Genomic DNA, 17802 nt, shown 5'->3' on the forward strand with positions numbered 1-17802 from the left:
ATTTCTATCAGAAACTAGGCTTGTATTTGATCGTATTGATTCGAGACATGTTCATCAATGGAAATTCTTGATGCTAAACAAAATGTACGCCATGCAATCCGTGTCTACGTAAGCTCTAAAATGCAAATAAATAGAGGAAAATATTGGATAATATTCGATAAGGGCGTTAATCGGTTATAAAACCTTTAATTTCCCTTGAGTGTTATGTGTTTACCATTGCAAATTTCAGCTAGACAGGTGCATCAAGGGTAATGTGAAGAAACTGAACTGCTTGGTGACGAAGTACACGGGAAATGACAGCTTCCTAGATGAGTTAATCGTGGCTCCCGACGCGGCAAAATTCGCTCGGACGTTTTTAATGATTAACGTTTAATAAACAGAATAATCCGCGACGAGCACGGCAGTTTCTGTTGAACCAGTGGGTTTGGAGGAATCACCTGACATCCATGGCGAGGGGTTGGACACCAGCGACTTCCAAGCCGTTGTGGAGGTAATTAGACCACTCCAACACACTTTTTTTGTGATCGTATGACACTGTAAACTCAGTGCTTACATCTATTCCCACAAACACAAAAGGGAAATCCAAATCCGAATACTGACCACTTTACAATCTTTATAATTGTAGACATTTCGGAGACTCCACCCAGCTAACCCCCAATTTGACACTACAGCAGTACTTGACTCCAAACATAAAGAATGGAGAGCGAAATGCATGGCAGCCGTGGGCCTTGAATCGGAGAAGGTATGTACATGTCAAGAGGATCAGTCAGTAGTATATCAATATATTGATTAATATGTCAGCTAGTTGCGGGAATGGAAGGCTTCTTATTTCCCTTTTTGAACATATTGATAGTAATAACAAGTTATCAGAGCGTACGTATCGAACATGCTCATTCAGATGAGATACAGTGTTTTATTCTATTTTAGACATACTTTGGGGGTGCCTACAAGGAACACCTGGCAGTTTCGGTGATGTCTCAGAGGTGTTATGATGCCGCGGCAAACATCATGACACAGTATCGACATAATCAACTCCCGAAACAGACAGCAAAGGCCGTCAACAGGGCGTTGTCTAAAGAAATACCTGGAACACGGGACGAGGAAGCCTTGTACCAGAAATTGATTGACTTCAGGGATGGAAGGACCGGAAAAGAGAACTTTAACCGGACTTTAAAAATAATGAAAAAGGGAAAGGTATGAATTAGTTTTAAATTACTGAAGTTTAGTGTATTAGCTGAGGAAATATATGCTCACATATATTATGGATTTGGGATTACAAGATGACATGATACATTATGTTGCCTCCACACCAGGTATTATATATAGATCCACTGGGCAGACAGACAGAGACGCACACGCACAAACACACACACACACACACAACTCGATGACCGAAAGGATTTTTCATTACAGACACAAGACGAATTGACCTTGAAAAGGGAGAATGAAAAGTTAAAACAAGAACTGAAAAGGCAGCAGGCAATTGTTTCGAGTCAAGAGAAAAGGAATGCGTCCTTGGAAACTGAAATCCAGATACTGAAGGTAGCCAGAATATTATTCTCCGAAACAAATGTTCTTATCGCCATACTCGCCATGTTCTTCATGCTGTTTTGATATGCAATGTTAAATATTATTTCATGCGTCTCATGGCAATGACCAGCCACAAATGGAAACAAGTAACGTGAGTACTATGCACATGTGCACAGATTATCAGACTGCACAGTCATCTCATTATAGAACATTACACTCCTGTAATGATAGATAACACATACTTACAAAGTGCCTGGTCAAATGTAACAAATTTCTGATTACCGGGTACACCATTCTAGTTCACGTCAAGTTCGTACTCATACTCGACACTGGTTACCTTTAATGAAGGGCTTCTCAAAGACGCAACCAAGAATTCACGTTATTACTACCATACAGTTCACATACAAATATGAGTGGCATGGTATACGAAGATGCTTTAGCATTTCTTGATGTGAAGATTATTTACATGAATATTTTTATCTGCAGATTTACGAGTTTCAATCCGAGGATTTATTTCCCGTGGTATGTATAGCGACTTCCGTGTATAGTCGCGTACCGCCATTGTGTAACCTGCTACATATGTTAATGATCACGAAAGGAGTTGTCATGGCAAAGATATTGGCATTTTTCAACGTTTGATTGGCATTTGGAAGTTTAAGGTTATTGTAAAGATAACATATACTTAAAGTACTAAACCTTGTGCCATAGGTTCTTCGATGAGAAACGAAAGTCATCTGTACTACAGGAGACTGATTTGGAAGCAGAACTGCGACATGAAGCAAGCGGGGACGAGAATACGGTATGTGAGTCTTGTATTCCACACAAATGAGTACCCACCTATATTCCATAGCTAATGACTTCTGAATATTTTCTGAATAAAACTTCCATTCATTTCGTTACAGGCAACGGGGACACAACAGCACGAGCAGGTATTATGACGCTCATTATACAGTATCCTCGGATAAAACAGGGGTCATAAGCTATAGCAAGCCATCAACCAATAAAGAATAGCTGATCTAATGTTGAGTATTTTCAGTAAGAAAATTATTTAATTCATTCTTAAGATGAAATCATTTGGATAACTACAGATCCTGGTTTCTCAAGGTTAATTTGACTTTCTAAATGGTACATATGTTATATTTGGGATTACATTTTCTTAGTAAAGTACAGACTCTAATACTTTTTGGGTTGAGTCCCATCCGGGATTCGAACTGACACCCTCAGGGTCAGGCACCTAATCGCTAGCACACAAAGCCGTGCAAATTGACACTTATCAGAGGGGTCCGCAGTCTAGACTACCAGTTGTCCGACTTCCATTTTTGTGGAAGCCGCAGTGGCTGAGCGGTCTAGGCGTCTGACTAGGCGGTGTGCTGGCGATTAGGTGCCTGACTCTGAGGGTGTGGGTTCGAGTAATCCCAAATATAACATGTTACATTTGACCACTTTCTGAAAATGGCATTGTGTATTTCATTTCTAAATGGCATTGTGTAATTTTCGTTGCGTTTAGGTTCAACGCTTTATCGAACAACACCGAAGGAAGGAAGAAACAAATGCTGTGAGTCTTTGCTTTTGGGCTCCGAATTCTCTGTACATGTTGTCACTCTCACAACATCATGCCCGCTCATTGTGAGCTACTAAAGAGCGATTGATCTGTATCATAAATTATAATTATGTAATGTGTGAGACAGATTGCTTAATTTTAAATCTGGTGCTATGACATTTTCACTATTAGTGGATGATATTGTAATGAACAAGCCAACTTTGTAATGGGTGCATACTCGGCTTAAACACACAACATCATGCAGAGCGTTTTAATTATCAAACGGCGTAAACAGTAATCCAAAAGGCATTATCATCAGAGGAATGCCATATGAATATAAACTCTACCTGCGCTCAATATTTGTATTTGATTACGTTTCAGACTACTGAAAAATTGATGGAGGGCAAAGATGAAGACACGGGAATGTGGTAAGAATCTCCCAGCTATATATCTGCTGTCAGCGGAATCTGATGCTGCTGGTTTACCACATTGATGAAAGACAGTGCAGGCAATTCCGAACCCACAGTTACCCTATAATTTACGCATGGCTTCTTCTGGTCGGTGCATTTAAAAGATAATTGCTGAGACGATATGTAAGATACTAAGTAATACCAGTACACGTGACATGGGCTTCTGTTCGATGTCTTCTCATTATGTTGCATTATATTATCAGGTTCAAGGTAAAAATTATACAGGAAGGAAATTCTCGTGTGAAGGTCCATTGGATGAACTATTCAAAACACTATGATTCGTGGATAGAGACGAGCCTCATCAGACCCATCAAGCCAAAGGTTAGTATGATCTCAAGGAATATATTTTTGATTCTCAAATGTGACATGTAGTACCAGCCATGACTGACCCGACAAGACTTCTAGTGTTTTAGATGCAGTTTTAACACAGTTGCAGTGAATTGAGATTTTTCACCAAGAGAAGTGATGTTTATATATAGTTCTGTTATGTAGTTATGCAGTTGATGAAAAGCTGTAAGTAAACAAAATGGATTATGTTCAATTTGATGTCATACGCTTGTTGAAAAAAGCACTTGTATTAAACATTTCCTTTTCCCATTAGACAGATTTTTGTCCCACTCGTATTGCTAGCCACAGAACAATATAATTCACAAATCTGCGCTTCAGTTTGCAGAAGGGGACATGGTCAGCGCCCGTTACAACGTAACGTATAGGACAATGTATCCAGCAACAGTTGTAGCCGTTGATGGGGGTACGTCTATTATATCATTAGGTTTACTAAATGTATTAACATGTCTTTCTACTGTTAGATTTGTCGACATTGTAAATAATATTGTGCATCGTACATAGTCCAGTAACGTACATCTCTTCCATTGGTTATTCTTTTACTCTGTTATATTGAACAACGAGGATGTGACATCATTTGCTTGATAACGGTGTTAGTAGCTACACCGAAACGTCGCTCATAAAAGTAGTGTATATCCATAACTCTCCTCGTTGTTCATCACACCAACTTCTAAATGCCACTCAAACAAGCTCTGTCATATTGTTTCAGACAAGGTGTTTCTTCGTTATGAAGATGGACTGGAAAAGAAAATTCACCAAAGATATGTAGAAAAAAGAAACTAATGTGGGACCGCAGTGTATACAGTACTAGTATATGGTCTATATGTATTGAAACATAGATATCTATTCTGCATTTTATGTCATTTTCTATTTGGAACCTTTTTATCATGTGTCAAATATGAACATTTTTACCTTGATATAGACGTAGGGGTTCCCTTAAAAACGTGAATTATAATATATATGTATGTATGTGTGTGTGAGTGTGTGTGTGTGTGCGCGTGTGCATCACAAATTCGAGTATGCCAAATACCCATAAACACATTTTGTATTTGCAAGTATATACATTCATGAATAAATCATTTTAACCCTCAAAAACGTTTTTTACTTGACGCTATTTGCTTAGCCAAGTGGATGCACCTTAAAGCAAAAGAAACTTCGCTATATGCAAAATTACATAGTGAGATGGATGTTGGTGGATAATGGTGCTGACCGCATGTCACTGTAACACCACAAACTGATAGTTTCTATCTTTGGATGAAGTGAGGACTATTATTTGCGTGCGTGAGAGCGTTTGTGGGTGCATGTGGGTGCATAACGAATAGTTACATGCAGAATATGCTAACATTTCTTCTGGCTGGGCGAAATGTTTTCTCTATCGCCCTAAATTAGCCGAAGTAAGCAACAATGAGCTAAAATATGTGTCATGATACTCATTTACAACCTTGAAAACAACCATGATTTTGAGCAAAAATAGAAAATCTCGCTCTAAATTCGCCGACTTAAGTCACAATGAGTTGAAAATTGTGTCATTACACTCATACACGTGTTTTTATTCATTTACAACCTCTAAACTTGAAAAAAGCATGATATGGAGCAAAAGTAGAAAATCTCGCCCATGGGCCAAATGTTTTCTCGCTTATGGGCGAGATATTTTAATATCGGTCTAAAGTAGCCGAATTAAGTCACAATGAGTTAAATTTTGTGTGGTGATACTTATAAACATGCTTTCATTCATTTACAACCTTCAAACTTGAAAAAACCCATGATTTTGAGCAAACATAGAAAATCTCGCCCATGGGCCAAACTTTCTTTCGCCCATGGGCGAGATATTTAAATATCGCTCTAAATTAGCCGAATTAAGTCACAATGAGGTAATTTTTGTGTGGTGTTACTTCTAAACATGCTTTCATTCATTTACAACCTCCAAAACATGAAGTCTGAGCGAAATTAAACATTCTCGCCCATGGGCCGGGGCCACTGTTCGCCCATGGGCCGGCCCATGGGCGAGGTAGTTTAAATTTTGAGTTTTCGAAACAATTTTTTTTCATTTTTTCATCCTTAGCATATATTCATGACAACTGCATATTTAATTTTGTCAGATCCTTTGTCAGAAAGTGGCCACAGGGCGGAGAGTTTCTGGACTTTTTTCTCCAGAATTAAATTGTGACGTGTTTCAATGTGTTATTCTAACACGTTTGACAGTATGGTTAAAACTCTTACCTTTCAAACAAAGAATATGTCTATTCAACCTGAAAAGAAATTAAAATCTCCTCAACTTCTGGTAAGTGAGTAGAAAGGTGGATGGCACAGATATGATCAAAGTTCGTGCATGGAGCTCGAGAGACTAATGTGAGACTGAGATCCGAACTCCCCACATTTTTTTATTTCTTACAATATTGGGATACAAGGCACAGCACATTTGAATACTCTTTATTTAAACTTGTGTTCAGACAGACAGCTATTTGAAACACAGACGTGGTCTTGTTCAGTTTAGATCGAGGTTTCATAAACTATGAAAGAAACAGGTAGGCATATTGGAGAGGCTAGAATAGAGTTTATAATATCTGTAAACTGTTATATATAAAAGAGTGAGTGAGTGAGTGAGTTATTATTTAACGTCACATCGGCAATGTTTCAGCCATATCGTGACGAGAACATTTGACATTGTAATAGAATATATATAGTTATTATAAAAACCTGCCGACGAAGGACAGTAAAAATACTAGATAATCACAGATATCAATATAAAACTAGCGAACAAAGCTAAAATATTCCAATTAAAGAAGACAATACAATGTAAAAATGGGCTATAGATCGCCAACAACTGAAGGTAGATCACCATACTAAGGCCCATGGGGGCTTACATTACTTTTGCTACCTGCATGGACCCTAGCTGGATTTACACCATCCCTTCAGCCATTGGCGTTTATACTGAGATTTAGCCATACATTAAAATGACAAAAATACTACGATTAAAAACCTGGTAGGCTGAAATTTACTTGAAATGTTTTGGGACTTACGTACCCCCTCAGGAGGACAATAATTTTACGCTACGTCAACCCCCTTTGAGGGCACAGCCACTAACAATCTAAGTTAACAATCTAAACTACCAATCATTAAAATACATCTACTTACAGAGCATATTAATCAAAAATCAGTGATCAAATCAATTTCTTTTAAAAAACCAAGAATTAAATGAACATGAACAGTGGTAAAAAGATCCTTAACAGTTTTAACATTAAAATATTTATCCCTTATGATGGAGAATTCGACACAGTCAAGCAGGAGAAGCTTGACTGTGACTTTCTCATCACAAGGGATACAAAACGGAGGATCTTCACCTTTCAACAAGTAGTTGTGAGTATACCTTGTATGGCCAATGCGACATCGTCGCATAATGACCTCTTCAAATCTGGACTGACAACCCAAGTGAGTGTAACCAATATAAGGTTTTATTTCATGGAAAAATCAATACAGTCAAGCAGGACATGTTTGACCGTGATTCTCTCATCACAAGGGATACAAAACGGAGGATCCTCACCTTTTAATAAGTATTCATGTGTATATCGCGTATGGACAATGCGACATCGTCGTATGATGACCTCCTCCAATCTGGACTGACAAACTAAGTAGGTGTAACCGATAGTTGGTTTAATTTCATGTAATTTATTTATACCTACTTGAGTGTCCCACTTCTTCTGCATCAGATCACGGATGTAAGTTCCAATGCAAGCTTTGTAATCAGAGTAAGGAATAAGAAGTGGTGTCACAGATTTGTTGAGTGCTGCCTTAGCAGCAAGATCAGCCATTGTGTTCCCAGAAATGCCAACGTGGCTGGGTAACCAACAAAAGACGATGTCGCATTGGCCAGTAGCAAGTTCATTATACAATTCAATAATTTCTAATAAAAGTGGATGCTTACAAGAAAGATTTTTAATAGCCTGAAGACAAGAAAGAGAGTCAGAAAAGATGATATATTGTTTATGTTTGGGATGTCGTTGAATATATTTAAGCGCCGTTAATATGGCGTTTGCTTCTGCTGTAAAAATGGAGCTGTTATCTGGTATTCTAGAAGATATTGTTCTGGATCCAATGACCGTGGCACATGACACCGCGCCACCGTCCTTGGACCCATCTGTAAATAAGGATTTGTGTGTACTATATTTAGTTTTTAGTTGATTATATTCTTGTTTATATTGTAATTCATTAGTTTCAGATTTCTTAAACTGTGTCAAAGTAAGGTCAACTTCAGTTGCCAGTTGCCAAGGAGGAGAAGAAAGAAGACGGGAAGGAGCTATATTTCCCAGCTCAATGCCGGCAGCGGACAGGAATGGCTTAATTCTGTGCCCAAGAGGCGGAACAAGAGAAGGTTTTTTATTGTATAAATCTTCATAGACGGGATGAAAGACACAGTTAAATGCAGGGTTAGACTCGTTGAATATAGTTTAGTAATGTATTGTAAGGATAATTTTATCCGACGTTGTTTAAGAGAAGGCTCATCTGCTTCAACATGTAGACTATCAATAGGAGAGGTTCTAAAGGACCCAAGACAAAGTCTTAGGCCTTGGTGGTGGACAGAATCAAGAAGTTTTAAGTTGCTATTGCAGGCTCCACCATATACGATGGAGCCATAATCAAGCTTCGAGCGGACCAATGATCGATATAGGTGGAGCAGGGTAGCTTGATCCCCTCCCCACTTTGAGTTGGAAACAACAAGAAATCAAGTGCCTTCAGGCATTTGGCTTTAAGTGATTTAATATGCAGCAAAAAGGTTAAATGGGAGTCGAAAATTAGACCCAAGAATTTGGCCTCCTTAACAACTTTGATGGGAGTGCCATTTAAAGATAGTTCTGGATCTTTATGCGGTTTATATTTTCTACAAAAGTGTAGACAATTAGTTTTGGATTTGGAAAATTTAAAACCGTTTTCAAGACACCATTTATTTATTTTATTTAAACACAACTAAGCCGTTCAATAGTATGCATATTTTTACCACGACAAGAAATGTTAAAATCATCCACAAAAAGTGATCCATCAATGGAATCGTTTAAAACCTTGGATAAACTGTTAATCTTGATACTAAATAAAGTGACAGACAAAATGCTGCCTTGAGGGACACCCTGATCCTGATTGTAATGATCAGACAGGGTTGAACCCACTCGGACTTGAAATTGTCTGTCTTTCAAAAACCGTGATATAAAAAGAGGCAAACGGCCTCTCAATCTAAAGTCATGTAAATCCCTCAAAATGCCATGCTTCCAGGTCGTATCATAAGCTTTCTCAAGATCAAAGAAAATTGATACAGCATGTTGTTTACTTACTATAGCATTCTTAACAAAGGATTCCAAGCGTACCAAATGATCAATGGTACTACGATTTTTCCTGAAACCACATTGAATATTGGTTATAAGGTTATTGGTTTCAAGATACCAAGTTAGTCTATTATTCACCATACGTTCCATGGTTTTACAAACACAGCTAGTTAAAGAGATCGGTCTGTAATTAGACGGATCTGTATGATCCTTGCCAGGTTTTGGTATTGGGACTACAATGGCATTACGCCATGAAGGAGGAAATTCTCCAGACGTCCATATTTTGTCAAATATATCTAAAAGTGTCATCAGACATGGTTCCGGTAAGTGTTTCAGTAGCTGGTAATGTATATTGTCATCACCTGCTGCAGTGTCATGAGCTTGCTCAAGAGCAGTATGTAGCTCATGTAATGAAATCACTTCATTATAATCTTCACCGTTATTTGATTCGAAATTAAGCTTGGTCTTTTCCTTTTGTTTCTGATATCTCTGAAACTCAGGGACATAATTTGCCGATGATGAATTTTTGGCAAGGGTTTCACCAATTTTATTTGCAATGTCAGATTTATCAGTTATCAAGTTATCACCATCTTTAAGATGGTGTACAGCTGATTTTGAACCTTTGCCTTTTATTCGCTGAACCATGTTCCAAACCTTAGACATTGGCGTGCGCGAATTAATTTTGGAGACATAATTTCTCCAAGATTGTCGTTTGTTTTGTTTAAAGGTACGACGCGCCTTTGCATTGTGTATTTTAAATTTATTTAAGTTATGGACAGTTGGATGATGGCGGAAATAACGCTCTGCCTTTTTCCTCGCTTTTCTGGCTTGTCTACAATCTGTATTAAACCATGGTTTTCGTACATGTGGAGTCGTAGAGGACTTTGGTATACACTCATCAGCTATTTGCTTTAAAACGTCAGCAAAAGTTTGAATTGGATCAGTAATATTACTGAAACATTCAGGTCGCAGTTTCGATTTACATATAGTTTGATATAAGGACCAGTTAGCCTTTGAAAAATTCCATCTTGTATACGATGGAGTATCAGATGGAGTTATTTCTGAAAGAATAGTTGGGAAGTGGTCACTTCCACAAAGGTCATTGTGAACTTCCCATTCAAATTCATTGAATAGATAAGAATCTGAAATGGACACATCTAAAGAAGAGTATGTGCCTGTCGCTGGATGCAGATAAGTGCTTGAGTCGTCATTAAATATGCACAGGTCATTATTAGAGATAAAATCTTCAAGTATTTTACCTTTGGCGTTTGTGTGTGAACCTCCCCAGAGTGGGTTGTGGCCATTGAAGTCGCCCATGATAACACAGGGCTTCGGTAGTTGATCATAGAGAGACTGCAGATCAGCCTGTTGAAGTGCTGACGAAGGGGGGGATATATAGAGAACATAAAGTAAAAGCAACACCCAGAGTAAGCCGTATTGCTACAGTTTGAAGATTAGTTTTGAGTGTAACAGGGCTGTGAATAATATCTTGTCGCACAAGGATAGAAGATCCTCCACTGGCTCGATCACCCGGAGGAGAAAAACAATGATAGGCTTTTAACTGACGTAAGGTAAAATTGTCTGTCTGTTTCAGGTATGTTTCCTGCAGACAAAATACCGCTGGTGTTATATCCTGGATTAATAGCTGTATTTCATGGAAATTAGTTCGCAGTTCTCTACAGTTCCACTGCACGGTGTTGGTAGAAAAAACTATCTTTTGGGTGGGTTAATAGGGGATCTACCCCTCACCTGTTTCGAGGGCGACAAGCTATGTTCCCTGGGATGGAAGTTTTCTGACACTTCCATGTCCTCAAGCGATCCATATTTATTGTACAATTTGACTGGATTATCTGAACCCTTCGGGGGTCTGCCACTCTTTTTTTGAAGATTCTGTTTTTGAGTCGGTTTTACTTTGAACAGTATTCTTCGAGCTTGTTTTTGCTTGAGACTTTTGAGTTGAGTGAGACAAAGATTGTTCTCCGGATACAGATGAAATCTGACTACAGGGCTCTGATGGACCTTTAGTGAGTGAGTGAGTGTTGATAGAAGAGGTCGAGGTCTGAGTAGACTGTTCAGGTGCAACAAACTGAGCATTAGTAGTTTTAACCCACGTCAAATCTGTTTGGCAATGTATCGACGAGGTGGTTACTTTTGACATGTTTTCAGAATGTGTTCTGACGACTGATGCATATGATTCAGTCGGTACTGCAGATTCCACAAGTTTTTGGCATCAGCAAAGCTGATGTTCTGGAGTGAATTTAATTTTATTGATTGCCATTTGTTTCTTCCAGATTGGACAGTCTTTGGAGAAAGAAGAATGATTTCCTGAACAATTTGTACACTTTTTAAGGTCACTGGTACAGTCTTCTGTGACATGAGTAGTCTCACTACAGTGGGCACATGTTATGGGGTTTGTACAAGTATTAACTCCGTGCCCATATTTTTGACATCTAAAACATCTCAAAGGATTTGGAATGTAGATGTCAACTGAAATATTGCAGTAACCTGCTTTGACAGACTTCGGAGGATTTGGAGATGAGAATGAGAACAGATAAGTATTTGTTTGGATTGATTCGTTGTTTCTGCGGGTTGTGAATCTTTTAACATATGTCACACCCTGATCCTTCATCTCAGAAACAATATCTAGTTCTGATATATCAGCCAACAGTCGATCTCTGTCTCTGATTATGCCTTTACTAGTGTTCAGAGTTCTGTGGGCAGTGATAGAAACTGGAATTCCAACAAATAATTCTGTTGACATCAGGTTAATTGCTTGCTGTTTTCTACTGCATTCAACCAGCAGAGAGCCTGAACGCAAGCGTTTAATGTTTTTAACCTCACCTGCAATGCCATGTACACCCTTGGAAATTGCAAAAGGGTTCAGCTTCAGTGGAGCCTTGTCTACAGTCTCGATAACCAGAAATCGTGGCCAATAGTCGATTGAGTTGGAAGGACGTTCGTCATCATCATCGTTGTCAAGTTGACGCTTGTTTCGTTTTAGGGGGGTTTTGTATTCCATAGTTAGTGTATAAGTTTCATCATCCGAGCTCCCCACCCACCACGGAGTATCACAAGGACAATGCTAAAACAAGTGGGTCTCCAACTTGCAGCACCAAGGATACTCGGATGATATACTCAAGCAGAAAAACTAAAAGATTAATTCTTCCACCGGATTGGCCCATGAGCCACCGCCTTCTGGGCATAAGACTCTAGGCAAATGAAATAGGTCACATGTCAAAATCAAGTAATGTATAGACAAAAAGAGCCAAGACCTAAAGTCAATAAATACAGTCCAAAATAGAATTTGTGCAAATACAAAGAATGAACAGGGCTCGACATGACCGGCCGAATGGTAGAACCGGGCCCATTCTACCACCCGTCTAGGTGAAGTTAGGGCCGAAGTGGTGTGTTGGGCAAAGGAACACTGATCCTGGAACCAGTGCCCTCAACCACCAGACTCCCTTCCTCCACCGACACAGGGGCGCAACCCACGGCCAACAGGTTGGTGGACCAAATATCCCCCCGGTCCACAACGGGGGTTGAAGGGCGCTTAGCGTGACCCAGCACCCACCACGAGGAGGTGGCCCTTCATGGGTGCCATATATAAAAGATGAATATCACTACTGGTTTATTTGTCATAAACGTCACGCATTGTGACGTGTGTACAGCCCTTTTATGAATATCCATAAATTTGATGTGCAAGCGGCTTGAAACATTTGTCTGTTTATACACACCAGTCTATGTTACTGAAACAGTTTATATTACAATTTACTTTCTCATATTTGTAATTCTTAATATGAAAACCTGGGTCTATGGTCAATATTAATTCCTGAAATAAACCATTCGATTAATGGAAAATTTGAAACATATCATGGGATTACCTGAGGTCCGCATCTGAACTACATACACTATTATTACTATATCCACTTGGGCATAGATTAACCTACATTTTAACACACCGTCCTGGTCTATTTGCTGACACGAGAGTTACATAAAGCGTACAATACAGGCTTTCATCTCGCACAGACACAAGGCCAACCACTTTTGATGCAATAAAAACATCGTGACTATTGTCTTTTCTCCTCATAAACCTGTCAAAAATATACCGCACGAAGAGAGGTTTCAACGTTCGGTTATTCGTAAAGCTGGCAGATTACTTTAAAATGTCACAACCATATGCGATTGCCTGGACTATAGTATTTTCGATCTATTCCGACATAATGTCATTCCGAACTGTGTTTACGTGGAGTACAAGTTGATGTTATGCAAAACAGGTAAGTTAGTGACTTTATATTACATAATTAATAATCCTGTTTTTTTGCATCCCTTGTGATGAAAGACTCACGGTCAGTCATTGTCTTGCTAAACTGTATAGAATTTTCCAACATAAGGGATTAATATTTCATTGTCAAAACAATCAAAGGCTACACTGTAGAATATGTGTTATTTCAATATATGCTTAAATTTCCCTTCAATAGCCAGTGGCTGAGGGGATGGTGTAAATGCGGTTAGTGTCCATGCAAGGTAGCAAGGTAGCCAAAGTATTGTAAGTCTCCATGGGCCCTAGTACGGTGATCTGACAATCTGTAGCCTGAGTAATATATTGTATCGTCATGTATAGTTAAATTATTATAGAATGAATTACTAGTTTGATTAATATCTGTGATAATCCAGTTGGTTTACTGTTGTTGTTTTTTTCACCTATTCTTGTTTTAGTTAGGATATGGGTGACATAGTGTTAAACTGACTTTTAAAGTTTAACTCACTCGCATATTTCATAACAGATTATGAGTAATAGCAATAGATGTATTCGTCTGTCACAGACACGTAGCGAACTTGATGCCCAACTCACTCACTCAGTGTTGACACAGGTATCCACAGAGCATACAATAACAGACCTTTATCTCCCGACAGACGCAAATGTATCGGTAAATATTTTTATATATAACGCACGTCAATCTATCTATGACATAGCCGTGTTTAATCCACTGTTGATTCATAGTGTGGTTTATGTTAATCATCTATACAATAACAGACTCGTTGCCCATGTCTTAAACATATGAACTGAGAGCAATTAAGCATCTCCATCTATTCAGACAGGGACATTTACATAAAATTCTCTCTCTATGGAACACGGTTTCAGGCAGAATAGAGCCAGTATCTTACTTCTGCGAAATATGCCTGGACCTACTCTAGGGAACGACATCCATGATGATATCTCATTCCCTGGAACTGAACTAATATGAAAATGCAAGCTATATTTGTTATAACACTACATATAGTTAACTAGACTCAGAGCATATGTAACATTCATGTTAAACGATAATAAGACACATCCCTCGAACCATTCATATTCAGGTATATTCCATCCGACAACTTGGGGGTTAATACTTCGGCAACACAGCACGAAGATTTTCATCGTTAAAATATTAGTTGCGGATGAGAATGTCCTGTATCCACCCTCCCAAGACATCATATATTATGTTATCTATGAGAGTGAACTGGTCATCCAAAGAATGCATTATTGAAATACATCAATCCACAGTGGTTATTGACAGAAAAACTACTTGCACTGCAGCGGTGCTAATGTATTGTTCAAAGAGGGTGTTCATGTTTTATAGTGGTTACGTAACTGAGGCAAAGTACAATAAACGTATTTTTGCCCCTTCTAAACCCGTTCAAAAAATACAGGATCAGCGTCATCCGTCGATTTAAAAAAAAAGGGCGATAGGGCAGTCGCGCACGGCGTTTAACGTCGTCATAACGCGCGTCAACGTCACGATTCGAGGACGGGGGGGTCGGTCGAATACAGTAGAGCCACTGTCGCCTCTCCTCGGCATATTAAGAATATGGCTGAAATATTGTCGATGTGACGATAAATATTAACTCACTCATTCATTCTCAATCTCATTCTCCTTATCACGTTCATAAAGAAAGATTGCGGAATCGCACTCAATTCCTCTGCAAGGGCTCTACGGAGTCCTGGGGGATCCACTGGTGCTGGGTGACGTGTGTACACACGTCGACCGAGTTCATCCCAGACATGCTCAATTGGGTTGTCTGGCGAGCATGTTGCAACTCCATCAGCTCTACACCCTGCTGCCAAAGGAATTCCGTGACAATCTTGGTCCTATGAGGCTCAGCGTTGTCGTCTTGCAGTAAACAGGGTCGACCATAAAAACCATGCATAGCTTGCAGGAATGGTACTGCTATAGGAGCCATAATCTCGTCCCGATAACGCTGTCCGGTAAGTTCGACCACGTGCAGTGGAGTACGTCCAGTAGGAGTTATCCCTGCCAAAACCATGACCGACCCCCGCCAAATCGGCTATGCGTGGCCACAGTTGCATATGTAATTCGCTCTGCTTTGCGACAATAAATCCTCTGCCGACCATCATGGCAGGACAAATGCAATCTGCTGTCATCTGTGAAGAGCACACGAGACCATTGACGTTGATTCCAGCGACCATGATGTCTACTCCATCGCAAACGCGACTGCCTGTGACGTGGTGTTAGAAGTGGTGGATGTACTGCAGGTTGCCTACTTCGGAGTCCGGTTGCCCTTAAACGTCGACATACGGTGCTCCTGGATATCGCGGTGTTGTTTAATGCCCATCACCTCGGACTGTTGTGACTCTGGGGCGACCTGGTCGACTTGCATATTCCACGGACCCATTGGCTTGAAGTCTTTGCCACAGTCGACCAATAACACACTGACTCACATTAAAGCGGACATTAACCTGCCGCCGTGTTTGACCAGATTCCAAAAGGAATCCTCACCCCTTTCAGCAGGTGTCAAAAAACGTCTCATTTTCAGTTGCAATTTCAAACAAGTGCCTGAACAGTGAATGCCAGTGAAAAAGCATCAATGCATGTGTATTGCCCTCCACTTTCCATGGATAGAGCGACTTGCGCGTGAAGCCTCTGAAAGATAATTTTGATTGTTTACACTCGATACATTAATTATGTCATGTATCTAGCCTGTATTTAAGTCCAACAAGGAAAACTGGTTGGTTGTCTGGTCGGTTGACGCCGCACTCAGCAATATTCCAGCAATATGACGGCGGTCTGTAAATAAACGTGTCTGGACCGGAGAATCCAGTGATCAACAGCATGCGCATCGCACTACACAACTGGGATACGATGAGATGTGTCGACCAATTCAGCGACCCTGACCACCCGATCCCGTAGGTCGCTATCGCCTATTACGACAAGACTGGGTTGCTGAAGACCAATTCTAGCCCACACAGACACGTGCAGGCAAGTCGCTGTAAAAGTGCAATGATCTTGATCGTGATGTTAAATCAAATTTCACGAAGGAATGGTGCACCTGCTGACACCCTCTGAGATATCTACTTTCCCCATACAGACCCTTAGTGCTATAGACTGCTCCAAACTCACCAGCGAGGCCAGTCAGTCGGCAGCTTCACAAGTTTATCTGCCTGTAAACAGGTAATGTTAAAGGTCACATGCAACGTAAAACACAACTTTGCAGATTCTGATACCTTTCGGTATGGACTTACCGAAACAAATCGTCAAAAATGCAAATTCAGCTTATAAAGTTAAAAAATAACGCGATGAAAAAAACCGCGCGAAATCGGAGTTCAAACGTTTCACTAATTTTCCCCCGACTTTTTGGGGGAAAACGAGTTTCAACAGCTGGGCAGCGCTCATAGCACGTGCGCAGTGAAATAGGTTCGCGCAGCTTGGAAGCGGGTTGTCGGGTGAACACTCGGTGAAGGCTTTGGTGTGAGCTATTTTTCTAATGTTTTGTTGATTTCTCACAGGCGCGAGCTTTTTATATGTTATGACAGTAAATTAACTGTTTATATAATTTCATTTGTCTATTTTATACTTAAAAGCAATGTCATTATTTAGCGTTGTACAAAATTTCTAACTGTGATATAGATATGTCGTTGTCACAGACACAACTCAATGTCTTGTTTTATTGACACCTGTGTGTCTGCCTGTCTGTCTGACAATATTCAATACACAGCTTCTATCACTGACCACATGCAATTTGAACTTAACACCAATCAGGCTATACACCATAAACAAAATGCATTGATTTATGGCCCGAGTTCGGTCTCTGTCACATTATGTAATTACACAGACAGGCAGGTGTGATACTTGAACACATGACATGTTATGATGTCTCTTGATTGCAAAATGTTATACACAAAAAATGAGCATGTATTTACAAAACCCAACATCTCTATATATACACACACAATGAGCCGTGAAGGCATCTGCAAATGAACCGGCCGTTACACTTGAGTGCACACCCACCCGCTCTGACTGGGTTCGGTATCCCGGCTGCTTCGTTTCTTGGGAAGTAAACCGAAGTACACAATTTTGCACTTTTGATTTGCGATTGTACGCTTATAATTTTGTTTATATGTTTTTTCATTACCAGCAATGTATATTATATGTCATGAATAAGTGATAATTGTGTTTTAATTATGTTTGATTTTGTTAGTTGCATGTGACATTGCTTATTTGTGCTTGACAGTGAAGTGTAAAGTCACTTAAGTGCTGAACGAATGAGTTTACACGGTTCATATAACAGGGTTTTTAATGTTGGCAAACACGACAGAGTTTGCTTT

The 17802-nt window shown here is 39.6% G+C and overlaps 1 long non-coding RNA gene across 1 annotated transcript; it reads left to right on the plus strand.

Annotated features, from left to right (window-relative positions):
- The first annotated feature begins 3768 nt into the window (after window positions 1-3768).
- On the plus strand, window positions 3769-4679 carry LOC124265352. Its single transcript, XR_006895436.1, has 3 exons — window positions 3769-3861; window positions 4207-4291; window positions 4595-4679. It is a non-coding gene; the product is annotated as an uncharacterized LOC124265352 (long non-coding RNA).
- The last annotated feature ends 13123 nt before the right edge of the window (window positions 4680-17802 follow it).

Source organism: Haliotis rubra, unplaced genomic scaffold (assembly GCF_003918875.1).
Source record: "Haliotis rubra isolate DU_JTF1 unplaced genomic scaffold, ASM391887v1 Scf973, whole genome shotgun sequence".
Classification (NCBI taxonomy): Eukaryota; Metazoa; Mollusca; class Gastropoda; order Lepetellida; family Haliotidae; genus Haliotis; species Haliotis rubra.